Source organism: Pelodiscus sinensis, chromosome 12, assembly GCF_049634645.1.
Source record: "Pelodiscus sinensis isolate JC-2024 chromosome 12, ASM4963464v1, whole genome shotgun sequence".
Taxonomy (NCBI): Eukaryota; Metazoa; Chordata; order Testudines; family Trionychidae; genus Pelodiscus; species Pelodiscus sinensis.
The window spans coordinates 48,620,416-48,636,032 of record NC_134722.1 but is presented as its reverse complement, the minus strand read 5'-3'; the positions used below and the strand labels follow the sequence as shown (position 1 = coordinate 48,636,032).

The 15,617-nt window shown below is 45.3% G+C and overlaps 1 protein-coding gene across 2 annotated transcripts in view; it reads right to left on the bottom strand.

Annotated features, from left to right (window-relative positions):
* CTCF (CCCTC-binding factor) overlaps positions 1–15,617 on the bottom strand; it is a 58,175-nt gene that overhangs the window by 41,036 nt on the left and 1,522 nt on the right. The gene's annotated exons all lie outside the window — the stretch shown is intronic.

Genomic DNA, 15,617 nt, shown 5'->3' with positions numbered 1-15,617 from the left:
GCGGGCGCCATGGCACCCGCGGGGGCATTTGTCTGTGCCCGCCAAGCGCTCAGGGCTGGCCTGGCCCTGGGCACGTGGCGCACGGTGAGCACCGGCCCCGGGGGCGCCGCGGATTCACCCCCCCGCAGCGCATGGGGGGGGGGGGAAGAGTGCCAGCCCCGCGGCGCTTGGGGGCGGGGGGGAGGAAGCACTAGCGCCGGCCCTGGGCGCGCGGCGCTTGGGGAGAGAGTGCTAGCGCCGGCCCCGGGCGCGTGGCGCTTGGGGGAGGGAGGGGGGAAGAGAGCGCCGGCCCCGGGCGCGCGGCGCTTGAGGGGAGAGCGCCGGCCCCCGGAATGCGGCTATGGGCGGGGGGCCCACCCCCCCGGGCGCCCAGCGGGCGAACGGCCACGCCCCCTGGCGCCCGGCAACCCCAAATGGTTGGGGACCATTGGTTTAGATGAAAAAATTCCACTTGCTTCTCAGACTGGTGGGCTTACTACAGTATAGAGAACCCCCTCTGTCACTGGCATAAGCGACTGGTGCTACAGCAGCACATCGGACCCCGGTAACATTTCTAGCACAGACATATGCACATATAATAACCCTAAACGCATCACAGTTATATGAACACAAACGTGTGCGTGCATGTATACACATGCACAAACACAACAGAAAAGATCATTTTAGAAAAGAGTAATGGTTTAGTGCCAGGTTAACAGAACAAACTTCACAGGATCTTTTAAATCTCTGGCTAATCCAGTTTGAGAGAATTTCTCAATGGCCTTTTGTATGGCCTACAGTCCCTTTTATTTCTATTGTAGTAATCATTTTGCATGTGTTCACTATTATCACACGAAGATACAGGAAGAGTGAGAGCCACTTAATCTCATAACTACAATTTCTGTTCAGAGGATCCACTGTCAGAAAACTGTCACAAAGCAGTGTTACTAGATCAAATTAATGCTGCCACTACTAGAACATGGGAACACAGAAAAGGCTTTATAATAAAAGCTCTGCCTACATCAGGTGCCAGCTGAGTCAACCATTTCCCCACAGCCACACAAAATTTTTAATATACATTTTTGCTTAGTAAGTTATAATGTACGGGGTGAAAAGGTCTGTATGCGTATTGAATCAAGTTGGGGAGAGCAGGATAATGAAATGATAGTGTAATAGCTTTAGAATCCAAACCTGCAAGATACCAAATACCATCAACTCCCATTGATGAAAACAGAATTTAGTAAGACAGAAACACTACCAAGATCAAAAGCCTTAACATTACATCTATTTTTTTTTTTTAAACTGGACACATACCTCCTTGGAAGAAAGTTTCCAACAGTATTAAATACTTGGTTTTGCGCTATGTTTTAGGATTTTTTCCCAGATGTAAATTTTAAAGAAATGTATTCAATAGCTTGAACACAGAAATTTGTTAAAGCTTCCTTCTTGACAAGATATACAGGCAGTCCCTGGGTTACGTACAAGATAGGGACTGTAAGTTTGTTCTTAAGTTGAATCTGTATGTAAGTCGGAACTGGCGTCAGCCGCTGCTGAAACTGATCAGTTTCAACCGCGGCTGAATCTGGATGCCAGTTCTGACTTACATACAGATTCAACTTAAGAAACCCAGGCGTCCCCAAGTCAGCTGCTGCTGAAACTGATCAGCAGCTGATTCCAGGAAGCCTAGGGCAGAGTAACTCTGCCTCGGGCTTCCTGTAGTCAGCCGCTGGTCAGTTTCAGCAGCGGCTGACTTGGGGATGCCTGGGGCAGAGCAGCTGGGGTGCTGCTGGGTTGCTCCAGTAGCTCGGCTCCTTGGTGCTACTGGAGCAACCCAGCAGCACCCCAGCTAAGCCAAGCCCCAGGCGTCCTGATTCAGCCGCTGCTGAAACTGACCAGCAGCGGCTGAATCAGGACGCCTGGGGCAGAGCAGCTGGGGTGCTGCCGGGTTGGTCCAGAGCGGTGCTGCGGGACCAACCCGGCAGCCCCCAGCTGCTCTACCCCAGTGGTAGGCAAGAAAAGCCTGATCTGCTGGGGGGGGGGGGGGGCACTAGCTGCACCCCCCCCCCCCAGCAGACCAGGGGGACAGGAGCAAAGCCTTGGAGCACGCCCACAGCGGGACAGCCCAAGCGGGCGTGGGCTGTCCCGCTGCGGGCGTGCTCCAAGGCTTTGCTCCTGTCCCCCTGGTCTGCTGGGGGGGGGGGGTCCAGCAAAGCCGCTGGACCCCCCCAGCAGACCAGGGACACCCGAGCAAAGCCGCCGCCTGGGCGGCTTTGCTCCCGGGCAAACGAGCAAAGCCGCCCAGGTGGCGGCTTTGCTCGGGTGTCCCTGGTCTGCTGGGGGGGTCCAGTGGCTTTGCTGGTCCCCCCCAGCAGACCGGGGGACAGGAGCAAAGCCGCCCAGGCAGCAGGAGTCCCGCTGCCTGGGCGGCTTTGCTCCAGGGCAAACGAGCAAAGCCGCCCAGGCAGCGGGACTCCCGCCGCCTGGGCAGCTTTGCTCGGGTGTCCCTGGTCTGCTGGGGGAGGGGGGGGGGTCCAGCGGCTTTGCTCCTGTCCCCCTGGTCTGCTGGGGGGGCGTCCAGCAAAGCCGCCCAGGCAGCGGGACTCCCGCCGCCTGGGCGGCTTTGCTCGGGTGTCCCTGGTCTGCTGGGGGGGGGTTCCAGCGGCTTTGCTGGACCCCCCCCCCAGCAGACCAGGGAGACCGGGAGAAGCTTTTCTCGCCCCAGAGGACACGGGTGGCGACCCGCCGCCCGTGAGCTCCGGGGCGAGAAAAGCCCCGTTCGTAAGTGCGGATCCGACGTAAGTCGGATCTGCGTAAGTCGGGTACTGCCTGTACAATAAAAAAGTAATCATCAGTTCCGATAATGGTTTAAATCCTGTTGCCAATCCAGTCTCTCAGAAGTATGAAACGAATTAGTAACAGACAATGGCAACTGTGGTTCTTTGCCTGTACAGATTCGTACTGTATATGCATTCAAGCTTAGAACTTCTAAATAGCACTTGCAGTAAGCAGCTTCCCTAGCCCAGAATATGTACAGAATTAGACCCCAACTATCACTCAGGTCCTTCCACTGAATCAAGATTCTGTTGAATAATTCTAACGGGCTGTTTTAACATTAGGAATTCTGCACCAGTATGGCTACACCAGGTCTTGTTTCTACCGTCTCAGCAAACTGAGCAACAATCCAAGCAATTAGTTTCCCTCAATACACATCAGAGAGAGGAGAAGTGTACTCAGAATTCCAGAATGATTGGAAACATGCAAATGCATTGCTTAAACTGAGCTTTCCCAAATTAGACATGATGACCTGGAATTAAGCTGATACTGGACTGGAAATTTAACTGCATCGTGGCAATGAAACTACATAAAATTACCTAAATACATGAATAGATGAGTTAAAAATCACTTGTTTATCATAGCACAGCTATGGTGCTATAAAATAAATACAAGATAAGCTCTCCTGGGCTCAACATATTCATTTGTGATGAAGTAAACGATTTTTCTAAATTTCCTCTCAGCACTTGCCTGCACTTTAGAATGGACTAAAAATGAACGTAAGCACTTCCAGTTGGGGATTTAATTCAAGCAACCTATAGAACCTCCAATACAGAGGAGACTATAAACCTCCTGCTGCTGTAAGTGAAAGAAGGCACAGAGCTCCGCGTTCTATCCTCTTACAACATCAATGACTAATAGATACAAGACAAGTCTGATATGTCTAGTTGAAGGTGAGGTGCCCAGTGACTATTCATCCAGAAAATAAAACGCGGGAATGAAGAGAGGTAGCAGCAATACAGATTTGCAACACGTGGAAGAGCAAGGGGCAGGGAAAGGGTGACAAAAACATACATACTTGGTGCTTAGAATGCCCTTCAACATCTAGAATAGTGATAGAAATGTAGCCGTGTTAGTCTGGTGTAGCTGAAGCAAAATACAGGACTATGTAGCACTTTAAAGACTAACAAGATGGTAGTCTTTAAAGTGCTACATAGTCCTGTATTTTGCTTCTTCAACATCTAGGGCTTACATTTTCATGTTGATGTCTTTAGAGTTTGAAAGTTCCAGAGGGGTAGCTGTGTTAGTCTGTAACTGAAAAAAACCTTAAACAACGAACAGTCCTGCAGCACCAAAGGGTACGTCTAAACTACATGGCTCCGTCGACGGAGCCATGTAGATTTGTTTTTTTGGCAAAGGCAAATGAAGCCACGATTTAAATGACGGCGGCTTCATTTAAATTTACATGGCTGCCGCGCTGAGCCGACAAACAGCTGATCAGCTGTTTGTCGGCTCAGCGCGCTAGTATGGACGCTCCCCTGCCGACATCAAAGCCCTTTGTCAGCAGCCCCGGTAAACCTCATCCCACGAGGAATAACGGGGCTGCCAACAAAGGGCTTTGATGTCAGCAGGGGAGCGTCCAGACTAGCGCGCTGAGCCGACAAACAGCTGATCAGCTGTTTGTCGGCTCAGCACGGCAGCCATGTAAATTTAAATGAAGCCGCGATCATTTAAATCGCGGCTTCATTTGCCTATCTGTCTAATCTACATGGCTCCATCGATGGAGCCATGTAGTCTAGACACAGCCTTAGAGACTAACAAGTCAGGACTATTAGTTGTTTTTAAGAGTTTTACAGTATCCTAGACCCATACTTTATGGGAAAAGCCTGAGATAAAAGTCAGTAGTTTTTCATTATTAATATAAAAATATTGAGGAGGGAAAGGGAACAGGAAAACACTTGGGCCCCCTCATCTATAAAAGAAATAAGCTTTGGTGTGAAGTCTGCCAGGGAGGCCTTAGGGACTCCCTATGGCAGCAGCCTATGTTCAAGAGATCAGCAGTTCCAAGACAAGTGTGAATGGCAACATATAGACAGTGCAGTGTTGATGGAAGCAGGATTGGAGGTTGCAGGATCAAGTACCTCCATCTCTAAAGGGCTGCATCTAGACTGGTAAGTTTTTCCGCAAAAGCAGGTGCTTTTGCAGAATAACTTGCCAGCTGTCTACACTGGCCGCTTGAATTTGCGCAAGAACACTGACGATCTAATGTAAGATTGTCAGCGTTCTTGTGCAAATACTATGCTGCTCCTGTTCGGGAAAAAGCAAGAGGGCCAGTGTAGACAGGTAAAAACTGTTTTGCGCAAAAAAGCCCCAATGGCAAAAATGGCGATCGGGGCTTTCTTGAGCAAAACCGTGTCTAGATTGGCACGGACGCTTTTCCGCAAAAAGTGTTTTTATGGAAAAGCTTCTGTGCCAATCTAGACGCTCTTTTCCACAAATGCTTTTAACTGAAAAACTTTTTCTGTCTAGACGCAGCCAAGGGGTACACAAATGGCTGGGCAGACACCAATGACTAACTAAACACATAGCTGGGAGGGCACAGGCATCAACGCTCTCCTGCTTCACCAGCTGAAGACAGGCTAAGGAGAAGCAGCATCCCCAATATGGCCCCTCTGTGGGCCACTCCAGAATAAATATCTCCCAAAAATCAAGTATCAGAGGGGTAGCTGTGTTAGTCTGAATCTGCAAAGGCAACAAGGAGTCCTGTGGCACCTTACTGACTGACAGACTTATTGGAGCATAAGCTTTCGTGGGCAAAGACCCACTTCATCAGATGCATCTCCCAAAAAGTTACAAATAGCAGGGAAAGGAGAGAGTTCTCAGACAAGTCATTAAGCATTTGATACCTGACTCCACAGGGGTGATTTCTCTTTGCTCTGCTCTGGCAGCACCTTGATCCAAAATGGGAAAGGAGAACAGTAGCATGTCCAGTAGCCCCACTAAACTAAGTATTTCTTTCACCCAATTTCTGAAAAGATGAGCTAACTAGTCACTACACTAGTTCGCTCTAACTTCTAGTTACAGATCAAAGAATAGACAGAGCAGGGAAAAGTTATCAGCAACCATGCTTTAGCACTGCCCCATCTCATTGGCTACACCGGGCTCCCTTATGCTGTATAGTTAAAAAGCATCTAACATGTAACAGGCTTACTGACCAAGTGCCAAGGATGTAAAATACACAGTGTGATGGTGCTCAACAGGACAGCCTTTCCTGTCTGTTTTTAAAATCAGTAACAATAATACAGTAAGTACTCTTATATAGCACTTTTGGGTCCACCATTCTCTAAGCACTTTACATGAGACACACACACCATTACCTCCACTCTACAGATGGGGAAAGTAGAGCAAAGAGATGAAGTGACTTGCCACAGTCACCACAAGGGGAAGGACAGAGCCAGGCTGTTCTGAGTCCCAGTCCAGTACCCTACCCAGAGCCATATTTAAGGTCCTGTATAAATCACAATTTCACAAGTTTAATGGAAATTGAGAGATTAGCCTAATCCCATAATTGTTCCAACAGCAGGGGAAAACTGTAGCAGTTTGGGGGAGGGCAGAGAATTGGCAACCATACATATCCTATGAATTTCAAACACTCAACCATCATGCTGCCATGATTTAAAATAAAACCAACCAACCAAAACAAATAAAAGCAAACTGTGATTTATACGGGGTCTTAACAATGCTTCGCAACTAGCAACTGTGCTGCTTTCAAAAACTTAAAGATGCTAACCTGAACAATGGATTCTTCCATAGACATTTTTTACAAGAAATTTCAAATATTGCAGTGGGGAGTGTTTTGATTAAATTAATAAAAATTATATTCCAGACAGGTTCAAATAATCTGATGGACTATTTCTTCTATTTTCAAGAGGAAGCCACCTTTCTCCAAACTTCAGTTTGACTGCTCAGAGAAGTCTGCAAAAAGTTATTCCTCACACAGTAAGAGCTCGGAGTTCATTTATGCTACTCTCTTCGCCAGTGGAATGAAGAGAGAATTCCCCAGTGAGGGTTTTTTAAAGAAACTGGTCTGCATAATAGATTTCTCCAGTTCTTCCTAGTGACGAATCTTCGCTGCAGAGTTAATTCAACGTCTCTGTGCTGAGTTAGCCTCACTCCAATTAAGCTATATCCATGCTAGGGATATGAGCGACTAGTCGACTGATAAGCAAATGCTTATTGGATAGTTGACACACTAATAGACTAGTCACCTCTTCCTCCCCCTTGCTGCCTCGTTCAGAAAGAGACAGCAAGTGGGGGGAAAGGAAGGGGTGCTTCAACGCGGAAGCACCATGGGGAGCCCAGGGTCTGCTGCCTTGAAATCCTGCGTGCAGCCCGGGGCTAGCTGGGGACTCCCCTGCTGACCCCAGGCTCCATGCAGCGCTGCTGCTTTGAAACTCTGCAGGGAGCACGGGGCCAGTGGGGGACTGCTTCAGTCCCCTGCTGGCCCCATGCTTCCTGCAGCACTTTTACCTTTGAAGTGTAGCAACAGTTCTGGGGCTGTGGCTACACTTCAAAGGCAGAGGCGCCTTATCAACTAATCAAATAGTCGATGCAAATTGCATCGACTATTCCATTAGCCAATTAATCTAAATTTAACATCCCTAGTCCACACTACAAGCACTACAGCAGCACAGGCATAGCTACCCCACCGTAGTATACAATACAGCAACAGAAGAAATTATTCTGTCACTGTAGTAAACTCACCTCTCTGAGAGGAAGTAGATGGAAGTATGCTTTCAATCTAAATTTTAAAGTACAGAACTGACCTGAGAATGGCCATACAACAAAACAATGTTTCAGCAGTACACAGTGACTGAATTACATCACAGAGCATTTGAATTAGCAGAGCTGTAATCAACTTGAGTAAAAATCACTGCCATTGTTGGGTTCAGGGTTTGTGTGTGGGGATGGGACGTGAGTTAGAAGCAATACCAAGTTACAACTCAGGTTAACTCTGCAGGGAAGACAAGCCACGTGCCTGATCCTTTCGCCTTGAACATTTTGTTTGACTAATACTTTGGATGTGCATCTTTCTACCTTTCCCAGGTAGCATTCCACAGGAAAGAATTATCTCTCAAGATGCCCTGTAAAATGCATTTTTCCCCCCTTGTAATTCACTCCATCTGCCCAACTGTGGTCCTCCTTCCTTCTCCAAAATAAAAATATCTGAGTCATGGAAACAGTAAAGTGTTACTGGTCCTGTTATGCACCCATCCCCCTCCATTCTGCCAGAACTGACTTCCCTCCAAAAACTACAACAAAAAGAAGAAAAAAAAAGGTCTTGCAAAAGTAGAAATGATTCAGAGGTTGGCAGCCAAGGTGGAGTAAAAGAATTAATTTTTTTAAGTTTAATTAAATATAGGTTTGAATTCTTTAAATAAACGCATTTCAAATCAAATTTAAAATTATTAGAACCCATGCGAAGTTCTAAACCTATTACATTATTTTTAATTAAATAGAAAAATATTAAATAGAACATAGTTGCTGCCAAGTTTTAAAGCAAATTTAACTGCTCACTTGGTGGAAGTCACTGACAAGGCACCTGAAATAATTTGCTGAAGTGCTAAACCAGCTTTTGACAGCAATAGTCTCTTCTGCAAGCTCAAAAAAGAATATTTTCTTCATTTCAGTTTGTTCAACTCATTCAGTTCAATGACTAGTTCAAAGTTAAGAAAGCAATTGGGAGTTGAAAAATCTATGAATAAAGATGAGATGTGAAAGAATAAGATCTCTTCATTCTAAAGTCTTAAAGGACCTGGTGAACAAAGCAATCAGTTCAATTAATTAACTACAGATAATATATCTTATGTTAAATATAACAATTAAAAATCTGGACCCAAAAGTACACAGGTGTTACTTAGCTGATTTAGGATCCTAAGTCATAGTGCCTTAATCCTTCAAGATGCAGGCTTCTAAATCGATTAGGAGTTGCAATGCTGAGCAGAGCAATGCCTAAATACCTTTAAAATCTGGACCCTAGTTTGAAATACACTCCAGCCCCTCACTGTATCCATCACTTTTAAGGCTGTTTTATTTAATACAAAATTAAAATGTTTTTGTGCTTTTTAAAATTTGCCAATGTACACCCCCCACAGTAATTAATGCAGTTTTTTCATGTACACACTAGCCCTCCCTTCTGTCAGTGGCACACCCTGTTTACTAGGGAGGAGAGGGATGGTGGGACACTTGACAGTCCATTAACCGATAAGCAAAAGCTTATTGGTTAATGCTACAGACTACACGCATTTCCCTCCTCTCCCTCCCAGTGAATTTTTTAGCAGGCTGGCTAGCAGCCTGGCTCAGTTCTGGCTTGTGATGGGTCCGGGACCCACCCCTGCTGCGGGTCTGCATTTAAAGTGTATTGGGTGCTGGGCAGGCAGACAGCTCAACTCAGTCCTGGCTCATGCTATGTCCGAGACCAACCCCCATTTCAGCTCTGCATTTCAAGTGTTTTGGCTTGCCCAAGGTCTATGAGCTCAGACCCCCCAAGACAGGGACAGCTGCCACCCTGAACTGCTGCCTTTCTCTCAGAAGCAGCAGCACAGGGTGCCAGGCAGAGAGTCCGCAAGGGGAGCTCTGATACAGTGGCTGCCAGCGCTGCCCCCGGGGGATGATAGAATAGTCAACTAACTGATAAAATTTCACAAGCTTACTCAACTATTCAATTAGCCGATCCTTACTGGCAGCTGAAGTTGAGGGTCTCACAGCCTGAACTACAGTCTCATGAGGGGCACACAGCTGGACTCCCCCTCTTTCAGGGCTGATAGCCCTGAGCACTGCTGCTGCCTTCCTAAGGGATAGGGCAGAAGTAGAGCCTGAGCCCAGAAGCCTCTCCATTCGGTATGCAGGGAGTGAAAAGAAGGATAGCTCAAGCTTGGCAGTCGCCTGGTGAAAGACTGGGATAGGGGAAAAGGGAGCTGGAGCCCAGCAACCTCCTGGTTTGGGGGGGGAAGAGGCAAAAAGCCTGAATGGCAGCTAGGCCCAAGTTCTCCTCCCCGCCAATCCCTCACACATTGAGCTGTCAGCCCTGCATAGCAGACAACCAACAAGCAATGTTATAACAGCATATACACCGACAATGCATTGCCCCCACTAGATCACCCTAATAATAATGCATGCCCTGGTAGGCAAAAAGAAGCACTAGATTATAAAGGCTAAGTTGAGCTGCAAACAATATCTTTTATTGGTTATCAACTAATAAAAAAACCCAACAACTTTTTGGAAATTAACTGAATAAATAAGAATAAAATCAAGGTTTCAAAATCAAGGTTTCCTGAATGTTTAAAGCCTCTTCCTGACTTATGAACTGGTTACAGACCAAGCAATTTGTCGTAACTCGGTTCGTTCGTAAGTCGGACCCCATAGAGTTACACACGACCACACTGTTCATAAGCGCAGATCGCGTTCGTAACTTGGGGTCTGCCATTTATGACAGCTTTGGTTGTAACTGCGAACGGTTGTAAGTTGATCGTTTGCAACTCGGTGACTGGTTGTATTTAAACCATGATTTAAATTGGTGGTTCAAATTGCTTGGATTTCCATCAGTCCCCTCTGCTGGCAGCTCTTCTGATATAAGAGCTTTCTTAAAGACTAATGGGTGTTCATATGCACAGCCTGGGAAACCAGATTGAACTGCAGGTTGCACTTCTGGAGTTAAACGTTTTCTGCTTATTTCCCCTTTGAGCAAGGTACTGAACTGTTCTTCAGAGCCAAGGAAGATTTAAACTGCTTATAGTACATTATCACAGTATCGTGTATGTATCCTGTTTACTATGCCTTCCACAAATTTGCCATGTCTAGAACGGTTTTTTCAATAAGTCAGTGTTGTGTTGCACATATAAATGTATTCTAATAGGTCTTAAATACATGGAATGAGATTTCTGAAGTCCTATTTTGTCCCCCGCCACAACTGATACTAGGGATGTTGTAATGCTTGTTTTTGTTAAAGTTTTCAGGGTTTATACGTGAGGGGAAGCCCAGCTTCGGAGGAGCAGATAGACTCAAGGAGCCAGCTGGCTGCCTACGACCACCGGCTCCTGCCTGCCTTCCCCCACCCCACTGCTGCCTTTGATTCACAGGCAGTAGCATGGAGGGGGACCTTGTGTGTAACCATGAAGGTTAATCATTGAGCCTGGGCTCATCAGTTAACTGCTTAAACACGTACTCCGACACATCCAGAACAGATACATAGTTTTAAAGTATACATTGAAAAAATCATTAAGCTTCATCCTCTGCCCATCCTTAAATTAAAATTAATGGAGATTGTCTATCTCCTAGAACTGGAAGGGGCCTTGAAAGGTCATCAAGTCCAGTCCCCTGCCTTCACAACAGGACCAAGTACCATCCCTGACAAATTTTTGCCCCAAATCCCTAGATAGCCTCTGCAAGGATTGAACTCACAACTCTGGATTTAGCAGGCCAATGCTCAAATAACTGAGCTATCCCTCCCCCCTTATGCCTCTCCAGCAGTGTACTAATAATCCCAACTGGAGCAAACCTACATGGTCTTTTCAGAATGTGGACTGCTGCTTAGAAGGCTTAGGGCGGGGGCTCTCAAATTTCTCTGCACCATGACCCCCCCTTCTAACAACATGAGGTCACACATAAGGAAAGACTGAAGCCTGATCCTGCTTCAGCCCTGCTGCCCCTGGAGGGGGGAGGCCAAAACCAAAGCTTCACTGCCCCAGGCTTGGATGGGGGTAGGGGCCAAAGCTGAAGGATTTCAGACTAGAGATGAGAAGGGCTAGCAGATGCTTATTGGATAGCGTGTGGACTAATTGTTTCCTCCTCCCCCTTGCTGCCTCCATCAGAAAGAAACAGCACGGGGGAGGGGAGCAAGAAAGGGGTACTTCGAAGCAGCAGCGCTGACTGGAGCCTGGGGTCAGCTAGGGCTGATGCTACACTTCAAAGGTAGAGGCGCCCTATCGACTAATCGATGCAAAATGCATGGATTATTTGATTAGTCAATTACTCTATATTTAACATCTCTATTTCAGGCCCAGATAGGGGGCCTGTAACCTAAACCCTGCCACCAGAAGCCCTCTCTGGCTTTGGTCCAGGCAGTGTGGCTTGGGCTTTGGTCCGGGATCCCAGCAAGTCTAAGCCAACCCTTGCGTCTCCATTAAAATGGGGTAGTGACTCACTTTGGGGTCCTGATCCACAGTTTGAGAACCACTGCTCCAGGTCTCTCAATTGCTTGCGAAAGACAGCACTGTTAAGAGCTCTTCCACTGACTATGAGCTTCGTGACAATTTTTAAAATCAGCAGTTTAGAAGTTCCAATGCACAGCTGGGATCCTATTACAATAGAATCCATATAATCTTTCGTGAATATGTAAAAATACTTTACATTAAGTTAAAACAGTCAGTCTGAATACTAAAATAAGTCATTGTAGAAAGTAACCATCCCCCCCACCCCAAAAAACAAATTTTAATCTTGAGATTACATTCTCAAGTATAAAAGGGACTCTCCAGAAACACCAACACCTCTAGAATATGGCCAGTGCAAAAAGCCTAATCCTGTTTCTGGACAGTTCCAAGGAGAAGCCTCCTATATCTCTAATCTCAGAGGCCTTGCTTTCACTCTATTTTCCTCTATTACACCACCCTCAATGTTAGTAAAGTACAGAAGCATAAACAAGCTGTGATGTTTTAACCTCTGTAACAAACAGACCTTGCTGGGAAAGATTCAATAAAACAGCAGCTAATACCTGTAGCCAGTGTATACTTATACTCCTATCATCATTTCCACCTGTAGTGCCCCACCCGTGGTAGTACAACTGTGAGAAACTAAAAAAAAAATGTTTATAATGAGCAAGTCTTTGCTAGAACAGATCCTCCACTGAGGGATTTGGGGGTGGGATGGAGAGAAGGGAAATAAGAATCATGGAGAGGCTTTTATAAATACAGGCTGAGCCCAAACTACCCATAGGTGGATTAAAATCTTTTCCTACCCCATCCCATTTAGGGCCAAAAAGTTTTATTATATAAGTGGAGTCAGCCGCTTGTTCCTCTTCTAGCTGGCTGCAAGGTTTTACCAGTGAGATTTGTCAGGAACACATCATGGTTGACAGGTGATGATTCAGAAGTCTACAGACAAGCAAGGTACGTTTGGGTACAAGTAGTACAGGTTTTTTTTAAACATCCTACAAAAGTAGTTTGCAACCTGGTATTAGACTGGCCCTTGACAATATAAACCTGAGTTCAGTTGTCTAAGTTTGAACTCTTAGGAAAAACAAAGTTATCTGGTGGAAATGCAACAGGTAAAAACAGCAAAGACACTTCAATTGGTCTTTTTGGGAAACTAAGATTTGGAGAACTTAACACTGAAAAAAAATTATTTGTTTATTCTAAATGAGATGCCCTCATTTTAAAATATTACTATGACTCAACAACTGACAAATGCAAAAGACCTATTTAATATTCACCTTATGAATTAAGACACTAGCCAATGTCCCCTCGAAACGTTTCCATCCATATGTAAAATAAACGTGTGCAGAGGCATTTGTGAACCAACAGAAACAAAAAACTTGTGTGCAGCACAGTGTGAAATCTTCAACGCTTGACAGTGACAGCTAAGACTAACTTTCATGGCAACACAAGAGAAATGCAATCCATTTACTATAACACAGCACAACAGATGATGAGCCATCTCATAAAACCCAAAACCAAACTCACATGATGAGCAAAATTGCTGTCTGCTGGACTTCCTAACACATGGCACAACTTCTGCATTCTTACCAGTCAGGATCAGGCAGCCCCACATTATAAAGCAGAGGTGGCCAAACTGACTAGCCCTCCAAGCTCCATATGACAGTCTTCAGAACTTTGAAAGCTGGGGCACACCAGCCAGAAGCTGCCACTTAGGGCTTTAGCCCTACTGCTACTGAAGTCCCACGCCCCCTTCTCACTGGACAGAAGCCTACCCCACTGCAGGGCAGTGATCCTGGAAGGGGGAGACTCCATAGGTGCAGGTGCAGAATGGAGGAGCACAGTGGATGCCTGCAAGCCACACTTTACTAGTAAAAGCTGCATGTGACTTTTGCAAGCCAGTTTGGCCACCTGTTATAAAAACACTCAGACTTGATGCTTTCTAGAGTAACACTATTTTAGGGTGAGGTAAGGTTCAATTTTACTTTTGTTGCTATTAAAAGCTTAATTCTACATCTACATGATTATGATCCATCTTCACTTACCATCAGGACAGAAGTAAACTGACTAAAAAAAACTTCTAAACCAGGATAGACTCATCAGTTGACTTTTTTGTCTACTCATTCTTAAGAGATACTAAAAGTGTCTGTCTAAACTAATTAGGTTCACTGCAAAGAACAAATATTCTATTTGTGTCTTGAACAGACTGGTGTAGCCAATCTGTAGGCTGAACGTGGATTATGTGAAAAGATTTGGGGGGGGTTAAGGGGAATAGGGACAGAGAATGAGTGAACTACATGAGGAAGTTGCATTTTAACTTAAAAGCTACATATTCTGAGTTAGAAAGTTAGAGATGAATATTAAGGGTTTTTAAAGGGAATTATCAGAACACAGCTTTATATTTTTCAATGAACTTGCTCCTTGAGACACTGTAGCACATTCTCAGACAACTTCAATATTTTACATAGTGTTCAGTCTGCCTACAGAAGAATTTAAAAAAACAAAACAAAACTTATTTTGACCAGTATTGATTGAACTGCGCATATAAAGTGGAATCAAATGAATGAAGAAAGCTTCAACAAACGTGTCAGTTCAGTAAGCTACACTAGAAAGTAATCACCAAACTAGAACTCAGGGAGAGTTAAAGCACTTGGGAAGAGGGATGGGGAACAGTAAGAGCAGTTTAGTTTGTATGGGTGCACTTAATGGTGGATTCTCCATTATTCTGGATTTCTAAAATGTGTATGTAAGAAGAGAGGAGGGATGCCCACTGATTACTGAATTCCTCAAGAAGTCCTCACAACAAAATCTGGGTACCATTAATTCTTCACACATACAGGCGGTCCCACTGGGAGACCACTTGTAGAGGGGGAGCAAGAGCTGTTACAATTAGTATAACTGGTCTCTAATAAAACCCCTAAGCTGACATAGGTAGAAAAACTAATAGGATTTTTTTTTTAAGATTTAGGGAGAAGTCTGGCAGCAGTACATGCAAGGAGCAATGAGTTATGGAGTTAAAGGAGATTCTAGATGCTAAATAGATGTTTAACAAAGCTTATTTAAAGTCTTGTCTGCTCTAGAGATTTTTTCCAGGTTTACCACTGTTGCCAACACCAGCTCAGCTACACCAGTGCTCGCTGTGTTAGAAGCCCTAACATAAGTGGCCCATGAGCCATCACCACAGCTCTTGGCATCATGCTGATTAGCTGTATTCAGAGTAAATAATCTGCATGGAGCTCAACACACCTGTGGCAGGCAGCTGCTGGACAGACTTGGGCTCCCAATACACACAAACTGTTTTAGCAGTAAAACTTTACTGCTGAGAGAGTTTCAGTTTAAAATACCAGGGAATCTTTTTAGAAAAAAGGACCTATGCAGCCAAGAGTGGGAGAATTCCCTAAAATTGTCAGTATAGAGGCAACCTCAGAACTGCATTACATACCTATAGTAAGAGCAGCACAAAAAAGGGAACAGACCAAAAGAGGCAAGCTGAAATAAACAACGTAATGTTTATGATTTGTGCTCATTTATATAAAAGCAGCAAGAATTTGGGAATGGCCGAGACAGTCCTAACCTGTGTTAAGACTAACAGAAGAGCAATTCTTGAACATAAAACTATAGGTGAAAGACATTAAGTCTTGGGCTGGGCAATCTAAG